This window comes from Dioscorea cayenensis, chromosome 1 (genome assembly GCF_009730915.1).
Source record: "Dioscorea cayenensis subsp. rotundata cultivar TDr96_F1 chromosome 1, TDr96_F1_v2_PseudoChromosome.rev07_lg8_w22 25.fasta, whole genome shotgun sequence".
NCBI classification, from domain to species: domain Eukaryota; kingdom Viridiplantae; phylum Streptophyta; class Magnoliopsida; order Dioscoreales; family Dioscoreaceae; genus Dioscorea; species Dioscorea cayenensis.
Window position 1 is genome coordinate 16691972 of NC_052471.1, and position 11937 is coordinate 16703908.

Below are 11937 nucleotides of genomic sequence, written 5' to 3' on the forward strand. Positions count from 1 at the left end.
AGCATTAGGAAGCACCTCAAGAAGAATTTCAGTGGGATGAGAAAGTTGAAGAGGATGCACTTCGGTTGGAAAGAGTGTTACCTAGATTTATTGAAGCAACCGATGCCCGATTCCAAAATATTGAGGCCACATTAAGTCATCACGAGATCTCCATCAAAAACATTGAGCATCAATTAGGGAAGATCTTAGACATGCTTTCTAAGGAAAAAGAAGAATTTGAACAAGCAAGGCAAGTGTCTGCCATACAGGATAAGGCCATGAACAACATTAAAGAAATTGGGCAAATTGAGTACATTGTTGTGGAAAATGAAAAGAAAGAAGTTGAATACCATTTTGAGATTTTGGATTGTGTGAATAAAGATTGTGCTTGTGATCGAGAAAATTTTTAAGAGGATTTGCTAGTGTCATGTTCCTTTCAAGTTGAAAATACACAAGAAGAAGCAAGCCCCATGGTAATGGAACAAGCATCTCCTTTTGGGATTGATCAACTAATACAATGCAAGAAAAAGGTTTTTGGAAGGAAAGAAGATGTGGGTAGGAGATTGAAGCCATCCAATGACCCACCTATGCTAAGCTTGGACAATTCCCAACCCAAATTGTTTCCTTGGAGACCAAAAGTAAGATGATTGGACTCTCCAATGAATATTCCACCCCGACAACTAGATTCTTAGTTTAAAGGAAGTAGCTATGTAATGTCCAGTTGGAAAGAACACACTCTTTTCAAGCCTCCATAAGGTAAGGAAGAGGTACGTCAAGCTTAGTGACGTAAAACAAGCACTTCTTGGGAGGCAACCCAAGTTTTTAATTGTTTTCTAGCTTAGATTTTAATTTTTGCAGTAATATATTCATGAGTGTGTGCTTTGATGATTTTTTGTTTGTGTTAAAGTTTTCATGAAAAATGTTTTGGTGATTTAATTTGGTTTTCATGTATGTGCCATGGTTTGGGGTGTAATTCATGTTTATAGTTGAAGAATTAGTATTAATTTAAAGTTTGGAGCCTTGCATGGACTGTATGTAGAAATTTTGCAGCTCACACAGTCGCGTGGAATTTCCACGAGGTCGTATACAGTACCCACGCGGGGGTGTGGAATTTCCACACCCCCATGTGGCTTATAAGAACATGAGGGGTCATTATTCATTATCTTCGTCATTAAAACCCTTCATCTCCCACTTCTCCATCTTCAAGAATCCAAACTTTTGAGCACAAAAACTAATTTTCTCATTAAAACCCTTCACTAATTTGCTCCGGTAAACTTCATCTTCTCCCATCTTCTGCATGCCCTTATTTTGCCAATCCATAGAGTTTTATTAGTTTATAAGTGTTGTTTTTTTCATGGAAAATCTTGTAGAAACACTCTAAAATGCATGGATGGTAAATTTTTGGAAGCGTTGCAGCCCAACCATGGTTTCTTGGCCATGGTTGGGCACCCACACGGGCGCATGGCCGGCCCACGCAGCCGCGTGGGCTGGCCAACATAGCGGCTGCATGCCCACGCGCCCGCGTTAGATGGCTAGCCGCTAGGCCGCGCGCCCGCGTGGGCTGGCCTGCCGCGCGGCCATGGACCATGCGCCTGCGTGGCGCCCTGGTCGAGCCCAGAACGTGCCCACACGGGCGCGTGGCTTGCCCACATGCCCGCGTGTGCTGGAAAAGTACCCAGTAAGGCCAGAAAATCATGTGGCTTGCCTTCCATGCCCGCCTGGAGCCTTATACTCATCAAATTCATGCTGAACTAACTTCTTTTGAAGCTTTATTTGCAGGGTTGGCACCAAGGACCAAGAAACTTGACAAGAATCATTCACGCAAGGTTCGGGGACCATCCCCACCATCAATGGCGCACAACAATTGCCAACATATGACGTCGATGCTTGAGGCGTCCCACTCATGATTCTTTAGTTTTCTTCACTCTTGTTTTCATTTTTAGTTTTCTTTATTTTATCTTTTAGACTTTAGTTATCTTTGTGCTTTGTTTTTGTTTGTGCGAGTTTGTGCTTCATTTGTTTTACTCATAAGAACTCGTACATCTTTTCTATTTTGTTGAGCTTCACTGAAACCCTTGTATACTTGCAGATGGCCTTGAGAGTGATGTGATGATGTTTTTGTCATGGACACAACCGCGTGACCTTGTTCCACGGTCGTGTGACCTTCACAGCCTATACAACTTGCCCATGAGTTAGACTTCACCAAAGGATGAATGAGGAGTTCAGGGGAGTATTATTTTAATTGCATTCCCACACACATTATGCTCCCATTTATACTATTTTTATTGTGCTTATGTACGTACATTGATGACAATGTACATCTTAAGTGTGGGGGAGGGTTCACCTTATACATAACTTTTTACTTGTGTTTTTCATGAGCATGCTCTTGTTTCCAATGAAGGTTAACCATAGGGTTAAGAGTTTAATTCTTAGTTTTTGGAGCTCTTAAATATTAGATTTTATCATGCTATAGTTTTCATCCAATTTTCTTGAATATTTTTGTCTGATTGCTCTTGGTGCAATTTTCTCACTCTTTAGACCTATGAAAACTCTAGTTCATTATTTTTGGGACTTTAGTGTGCTAGTATTATTAAAAAAAAATCATAAAAATCATAAAAAAAAATTATAAAAAGAAATATAAAAATTGAAAAAATTTGGAAAGTGTTTGTTGTTTGTACATAGGTGGTGGAAAGAGGTACCACCCATGATGTATGATGCTACTCTCATAAGTCGGATACTTGTTATGCCCTAATGAGAGAAAGAGTTATCTCATAGGATGTGTGAAAGCTACCACCCCTGGTAGAAAGAGCTACCACCTTGAAATTGTGAAAGCCACTAGAAGACATCTTCGGAAAGGGCTACCTTAGAGGTTGTGTGAAGCTATTACCTATTCTTTTTGTTTATAAATAAGTCTCGTGTTAATAAGAACTTAGTAGTGGACATAGTGTTGACATGAGTTGAGTTTTTCACACACACACACACGCATTCGGATTTTATCACTTTCATCTTTGATTGGATTTTTTGCTAGAGCATTGATTGTTTTGTCTAGTGTTTTATTTTCTCCATAACTTTAGAATTTTATTCTTGTACCCTCTTGGTGAACCTAAGGCCAAGCACTTCTCTTTTCTTTCCATGAGTTTAATGTTTAATTTTGCTTGAGGACAAGCAAAGGCTTAAGTGTGGGGGAGTTTGATAAGTGCTTGAGTGAACATGTTTTTATACATGTTTTACAAGCATTGAGCAACATTTTATATGTGGTTTATGGCTCATATCGTGTATTCGGTGTTCTTTTATGCATATAGGTTGTGAATGCATTGGAAATGCAAAAGGAATCAAAGATAGGATATTAAGGTACTATGTTGAGAGTTCTTGCGCAAATCAAGGATGAAAGCACAAGAGGAGTTTGTGAATGAGAAGATGTGTGCCAACTTCCACAGATATGCAAGTCAATTAACAATTTGGAAGAGCACAAAGGCAGTCACATCTTCACATTCCTACTCTTTGTGAGGATTTCAAGATCTTTCAAGGTGCGTCGATGAAGAAAAGTCTTATAGCCTACCACATAATCGTGTGCCCGAATATGTGGGCTCAAGAGAAGAATGTTTCGATCGTGTTTATGGAAATCACTGTAGCAAAATTACTATTTGCGCGCCCGCGTGAAAATTCCTACAGCCCATGTGGGTGTGTGGAAAATCCACATTGGCGTATGGGGGCACGTGACAGACGCGGTCTAAGGCCTATAAATAGCCGTTTTGCCCTATTCTTTCTCATCTTTTGTGCGGCTCTTCAGGGGTGAGACGGCTAGAGTTTGGAGAGGAGGTCTTTGCCGATTTAGATGGTGTTCTTCACCAACTTTGATAGTTTCCTTAGATGTCATAACACTTGGGAAGCCATCGGCAACCTAGCTTCGGAGAGGAATCCTTCAAGACATTGAACTACCCACCAAGGCCTATCATCACGAATTCAAGGGGGTTTTCTCTATGGTTTTTGTTGTTTTTCATTGTATTAATCATTGTTTTGTAACTTGCCCCATGGAGGGCTAAACCCTAGTATGTACTTGGGCATGTGAACCCTAGGATCTATTCTTTTGTATTGATTTGCTTTATGTTCCTAGTTAATCTAAGTTGATTTGAGTTTTAACCTTGTGATTTCATTGCTTCCAAGTGTTATTGATCTTTGTGATTTATTTAGATTGCTTGGTTTGTTACTTTGATGTGAGAGGTTTTCATTAGAGTTAGAACTTCAAGGTTAAAGAGGGTTGAGAGGGTGAGTCATGAGATAGTGGAGCGTCCCATTTCCCTTCCGATTGAGTGTTTCCTATCTCCGTATTCCCTAGACTCTATGCAACCATATTTGGTGTAAGGCATGAGATTGAGAGATTTCTCCGCCGGGACCTTGTAGGGGGTTAGGGATCCTTCTTCAGAAATTAGGGTTGGATCTATCTTTAGGAATCAGTTTCACTCTTAGGTATCCATAGAGCTTATTGCGGTCATATGGGGTGTGAGGTGTTGAGATTGAGCGATTTCTCCGTCGGGACATTGTAAGGGACTAGTACCAGTTTCTTGGAGACGAGGACCGGTTGTTCTTGGATTACCTCGACTCATTAGACTCGGTTTAGAAGCATTTAGCAAATCTTGAACTTCATGTTAGATCCTAGGGAGAGTATTGCCCGGGTACCTCTTCTTTATTGATTGAGATTCTCTCTCCATTTCACCCTTGCATATTCATCTCCGGTATTCATTTCTTCGTACATTAGATCACCACACCTTTCCATTTATCATTAGGCTAGAAAGCAGAGAAGAATTTAGTACTAGTAGCCATCTTCCCTATGGATTCGATAACCCGACTCACCAAGTATTTTATTACTTTGACACCCGTGCACTTACGGTACACAAACACATATTCGGACGTGTCATGAACATAGTTTGGAGACAAGTGCTTTTGTATTTTTCTTAGTTTGACCTATATTTTTGGTGAATCACTTTAATCATAAGAATCGTATCTTTGATAAACTCTAGCATATGTTATTTTTTGGAGTTGAATTTCAAGAGCCATATATATTCTGAATTATTTTTATTGGTTTACTTACTGTACTATTAAGTTATAAGTTTAATTTTTTTCTATATTATAAAATAGACCAGTGGTAGCTTAACAGTAGTTATTGAATGAAAGCATACTATGAGCTAGTTGATTTATTATCTTCTATTTCTTTTGTGGACCTTGAACTTTATATTATTTTTGACTACTTTGGTATTTTGAAGTTTATGGCTTTTATGCATTTAAAGTTTATGTATTTGTTAGATTATATAAATGATTCTTAGATAGGTTTTGAGGCTTACCATACCGACTAGGTTCTACCTTGTGGGTATGCAGCCATTTGTTAGAGTGTTGGGTTCCGAGTGTGACAAAGTTGGTGCTTAAGAAAGATTTAAATGTATATCCAACTTCAGATAGGGTCTTGAATCATCTATAAAAGGATTTGTTGTATAATACATTGACAATATAGTAGATATAGATATAATGAAAAAATATAAAACATGTACAAATATGGTCAACCAAGCCATGATACGTTGGTAATGTTGTTACATCAACTATCATTTGCTCTCGTATTCCCTGCCCTTATGCCATCATCATTGAAAACGAAAACAAAATCAACTAAAACATCATCAACATCACCATTATTAGTTGTGGTCATGTAATCTTAGCTTTGGATCTTCTCAAAGTACTTAAGATACCAATTTGGTCTCTCAATGGTTCAAGAATAAGACATTTTTGTGTACTCATACTATGCCAAATTTGCAACTTTAGAATTCCAAATTGTCTTTTGCCAAGTTTAAATGCCTTTTCTAAAGTTTTGAAAATGTGCATGAATATAATTGAACTTGTAATTTAGAAAGTAAGACTTGTGGCATGTTGATAAGTGCTTGTGTGATATGAATGCGAAGCATTCTTTCCTTATGTTAAGCATTACCTTTCTCAAGGGTTTTTACACTAATATGTGTGTGTATGTTACTTTTATGCGGTAGGGTTGTGAGGCTGATTATGAAGGAAAGAAGCCAATGTGGATCATAATGCACCGATTGTGGAGAAAATCTTTCTAAGGTTCAAACGCGAAGACATAGGTCGGGTGTGAGATGCTAGAGTGTGTGCCAACCTCCTCGTATTTGAGTTAGCACAACCATTTGGAGGGACACAAGGGTAGTCATACTCAAGCATTCTGACTTATGCATATAGAAAAAGATCTCCACCAACTTTTCCATCATTGAAAAAGCAAAGTGATCCACGACGTGAATGTGTGCCCGTTTGCGTTACCTCCATGAAAGTATGGATTCGGCAAGAATTTCATGCGGATACTGTAGCAAAGCATTGTAGCAATACTGTAGCAAAGTATTGTAACAGCACTGTTCACAACCGGCCAAGAAAACTGCAGAACAGAGAATCCACACGGGCGTGTGGAAATTCCACACGCCCGTGTGAAAAATCCACAGGGGCGTCCACAAGGGCGTGTGTATCCCCGATTCTAGCCCTATTTAAAGCCGATTCAGCCACGATTTCAGAATTCATTCTTTTCTCGATCTTTTCCCCAACTTTAGAGAGGGTTTCGACTAGGGTTTTGAGAGGTATTGGCTAGGGTTTTGGAGAGGTTCTACGGCTCCGACATCGTCATCTCTTTGGAAGAAGGTTGGTAGTGGAGCTTCCGTCGAGGTGTATCCTATACCGGACAAGGGGATCTTTGGATGACGAGTAGAGGACTTTCCACAAAACCATCGACATGACTATCGAGGGGGTTTTCTATGGATTCAATGCTTTTACATTCTATTTCTTTGATTGTACCTAGATCCATGGAGAGCTAAACCCCTAGTGGGTATTTGGGTATTTGTGAACCCTAGGATGTATTCATTTCTTTGAATCACTTTATTATGCTTTCAATTAATTGATGTTTATTGTGAGTTCTAACCTTGAATGTTTGCTTGTGTGAATACTCCCCTAGAGTAACATTAGGGTTGAGAGTTCTTATTGGTAACCTTGTGAGTGAGTGACACACCACGAGTGTTAGACAAAGCTAGGTTGGAGAGGGTTGAGATGGTGAGTCGAGAGGTACAGGAGCGTCCCCTTTCCCCTCCGATGTGTTAGATTCTACCTCCGTTCCTCGAGTTCTTTGCGGCCACAATAGAGTGAATGATCTAAGGGATGACCTTCCGCTTGGGCTTAGTTGCGGGTGCAACAGAGTGAAGCGCAGAAGTGATCTTAGTATCTAGGGCTAAATTGTGGTTAGGTACCTTCCACCTGGACCAAAGGGTTAAGCCTACAATTAGGAAGAGATTTATCATTTGGAATCCCTAGAACTGATTGCAATTCTATGCGAGTGCGAGGTTGAGAGGTTATTCAATCTCTCCTCCGGAACATGTATAGAGTTAGGCATAGTTGACCTTTGATTTGGGACTATGTAATTAAGGATTTCCATGACTCACTTGCATTGATTAGGAAGTATAATAGAGGGTTCTTGCACTTGAAATGATTATCCTAGACGGAGCAATATCTGGGTACCCCATCTGTATCGATTGCCTTACCTTCTCCTTTAATTGTGCTCTCTTACTTGTTGTTTTTACTTTTGAGAATTGAGTCATTGTCACATATATCACTATTCATCTTTCACATAGCTAAGAAGCGAATTAAGTGTTTTTATTCCCTACTTCCTGTGGATTTGATACCCACTCATCCGGGATTATTACCTCGACAAACCCGTGCACTTGCGGGATATACGCAAGGGGATCTTCTCACATCTTGACCCCTAAACTCACGTAAATGATATCATTCTCCATAATCTATATGGGTATAGCGATAATCTATCAAAATCGGTCAAGTACAATGTTCCCATAAAAGTTACGCAAAATAAAAGACAAATTAGAAAAGTTTCCTATGATGGTGCTTGTTATGAAGAATATAAAGCCACTTTACTTGATGGAATATCATATACCAGTAGTGGAACAATCTTTCCTAACTTAAGCACAACACGCGTCATTTATATCTTGAAATTGAGTTACATCTTGTTTCTTAATCAACATTGTATTTTGTTTCATATAATTCCCTACTTACATCATACAAATATCACATTGCCATGTTTTTTTTAAGGAGGAGCCAAAAGGCTAATTTATTGAAAACAAGCCAAAAACCAAACTTAACAAGACAAACTCCCTAACAAAAACAACAAAAGAAGAACTAAACAACCAAAAAGAAATGAGCTAAACTGATAAACAAGCCTAAATTTGAAAACCATAACCTTTAAAAGATCTCATGATCCACTTGAGAAGATCATGACCATCATGAAACAATGTTAAAACATATAAATTTCTTCCCACAGTGGGCAGCTTTCTAGCGAGAATGTTCCAACAACAAGGAATAACATGGATCCTTGGGTTTAGAGTTGAGTGTAACAAATTGTTGATATTAGCAATCCACATTTCATAGTGCCAATTCCAAGTATGATCAAAAGACTAAAGCACGGAGAGGATCTCCGAGTGTTGAATAAAGGCATGTTTGATCCGGAGACCTTTATCCAAAGATGCTTGAAGAGCCACAGAAAGGGCTTGAAATTCAGCAATTTATAAATCATCTGTACTGGTAGCCTTACAGCCTGCAAAAGATACACAGTAGTGAGAGCCATAAACAAACCAAGCCCCTTACCTAATTATCAGCATACCACTTTGAAAATGAGAATAGGAAGGAACCAATAAAATCAGAAAATTTATTCAAGATTAACTTCCAACAGAGCAGAAGTTTCTTTGCGTCTGAGAATTCTCTAGCATGGTTAGCTACCTTATCTGCAATGAAAGAAAAGTTAGTTGCAACATTTTCAAAAAATTGCATCATCAGCGAGCCTTCCGAATATATCAATCCATAGCAATAATGACAGATTTCATTTTGGTTGAATACAATGAATGAGAAATCCAATTCTCTCCAATAAACCATTTGGAAACCAGTGCGCTTAGCAATAATAATAGAAATATTATGCAAAATTTTCTTCGCCTTCTCACAAAGGTGGAACAAATATTCAGCCAATTCCTCCTGAAGACCACAAAGAATACAAATGCTCCTCAAACCAATGTTAATATAGTGGAGAAAGTCACTTGTAGAAATTTTACCCTAAAAACCAACCAAATGAAGTGCTTAACTCTAGGAGCAACCTGAAGAGTCCAAATAATTTTCCATCGAATCCACTGATCAAAATTTGCCCAGTTGGAGTTAAGGAAGTGGTAAACTGAAGAGGAGAGCTTGTGGCTAAGAGGTTTGCTAATCCAAACCCAATTGTTACCATTATTAGGATCAACCTTTCCCAGCTTAGAGAAAATCTCAATAGAATACTAACCAAACACATTGGCCAGGTGGTGACAATCTCAATTGCCATACAAAATAAGATAAAAAAATTTAGCGAAGCCAAATCAATATTCATATTGAGGTAAGTAGGTTTAGCAGCAATTGGAATCTCAAAACACCAAGGGTCATAAAGCAAGGAAGTGCAAGAGGGATTATCAAAATTAATCTAGCAAAAAGGTTTTAAGACCTCGGCACTCCTGCAAAGACCCTTGAAAAACTAGGAACAATTAGATGGAATCAAATCCCTCCAGGCATTCCAACGACGATAATTATGATTTAAAATATCAATTCAAATGGAATCAACATTATTTAAGTATTTAAAAACATGCTTCACCACGAGAAAGTGCTTAACAACGCCCCTTGCGTATGTCACGCAAGTGCACGGGTTTGTTGAAGTAATAAAATCCCATATGAGTAGGCTATCGTATCCACAGGGAGTAGAGAATAAAAACACTTAAATTTTTTTTTTAACTAAGTGAAAAATAAATAGTGATATGTGTGACAAGATGTGAAATAACAAAAGTAAAAGAACAACAAAGAGAGCACAAGTAAAGGAGAAGGCAAGGCAATCGATATAAATGGGGTACCCGGATATTGTTCCGCCTAGGACAATCGTTTCAAGTGCAAGAACCCTATATTATACTTTCTAACTGATGTAATAATGAGTCGTGGAGATCCTTAAATACATGGTCCCAAATCTAAGGTCAACCATGCCTAACTCCATACATGTCCCGGAGGAGAAATTAAATAACTTATCAACCTCGCACTCGTATAGAATTGCAATGAGTTCTAGGAATTCCAAGTGACAAATCCTCTTCCAAGATGTAGACCCAACCTTTTGGTCCAGGTGGAAGGTCCCTAGCCATAATTAAGCCCTAGGTGCTAAAATCACTTCAATGCTTCACTCCGTTGCACCCGCAACTAAGCCCCAGCGGAAGGTCATCCTTTAGCCCATTCACTCTATTATGACCAAAAATAACTTGAGGAAATGGAGGTAGAATAAATCACACCGGAGGAAAAAGGGGACTCTCCGCTACACCTCTACTTACCCTCTCAACACTCTCCAATCTAGCTTTGTCTAACTCTCGTGGTGCGTCACTCACTCATAAGGGTTACCAACAAGAACTATCAACCCTAGTGTCACTCTAATGGAGTATCCATACAATAAAGTATTCAAGATTGGAACTCAAATAAAACATCAATTAATTGAAAGCATAATAAAGAGATTCAATGCAACGAATACATCCTAGGATTCACAAATACCCAAGTACCTACTAGGTGGTTTAGCTCTCCATGGAGCTAATTACAATCAATGAAATCAAATGTAAAAGCAAAGAATCCATAGAAAACCACCCTCAATAGTCATGGCAATGGTCTTGTGGAGAGTCCTGTACTCGACCAAGGGTCCCTTTGTCCGGCCTAGGATACATCTTGCCAGATCGGTGCCGATGAAAGCTCTCCCACTAACCTTCTTCCAAATGAAGTATGATGTCGGAGCCGTAGAACCTCTCCCAATCCCTAGCCAATACCTCTCCAAACACTAGCCGCTGCCCTCTCGCAAGATGGGGAAAGAATGGAGAAAAGAATCCTGAAATCAGGGCTGAAATCGGCTTTAAATAGGGCTGGAATCGGGAATCCACACGCCCATGTGGGTGCCCGTGTGGATTTTTCACACGGGCATGTGGAATTTCCACACTCCCGTGTGGATTCTCTGTTTTGCTCAGTTTCAGGCGGCTGTGAACAGTGCCTGCTACAGTGAAATGCTACAATATTTTGCTACAGTAGCCTGTTACAATACCGACCTGAAACTCTCCCGAATCCATGCTTTCATCGAGGTAACGCAAACGGGCGCACGTTTGCGTCGTTAATCGCTTTACTTCTTCAATAACAAGCACGTTGGTGGAGACCTTTCTATACATGCACAAGCCGGAACGCTTGAATGTGACTGCCCTTGTTCCCCTCCAAATAAATTGTGCTAACTTGAATACGAGGAGGTTGGCACACATTCCTGCATTTTCAACCCGACTTATGTCTTTGCGTTTGAACCTTTTCAAGATTTCCTCCAATTGGTGCATTTACGATCCACATTGGCTTCTTTCTCTAATATTCGGCCTCACAACCCTATCTGTATGAAAGTAACATAAATACACACATATTAGTGTTAAAACCTGATAAAAGTAATGCTCATCATAATTAAAGAACACTTTGTATTCTTATCACACAAGAACTTATCAGTGCTTGGCCACACAAAGAGATTTCTAAGAATGAGACCCCCTTTAGTTTTAGAATCAGTGAGGCAATTCCAAAAGACAACGTGGATGCCATTTCCATTGCCACCTTATGCCAAAAGAAGCCCCTAACAATCCTATTGACCTCCTTAAGAATAGCATCAAGGATTGGATAAAGAAAAAATTAATAAGTAAGAAGCGAGAATAAGGAGGAATTGATCAGGACTAACTTTGCTGCTAAAGATAACTTATAAGGATTCCAGCTGGAACACATGTGTCAAATCTTATCAACAATGGGGCCAAACGAGTTAATGTTTAATCTCTTTGGAGAAATTAAAACCCCCAGATAGATAAA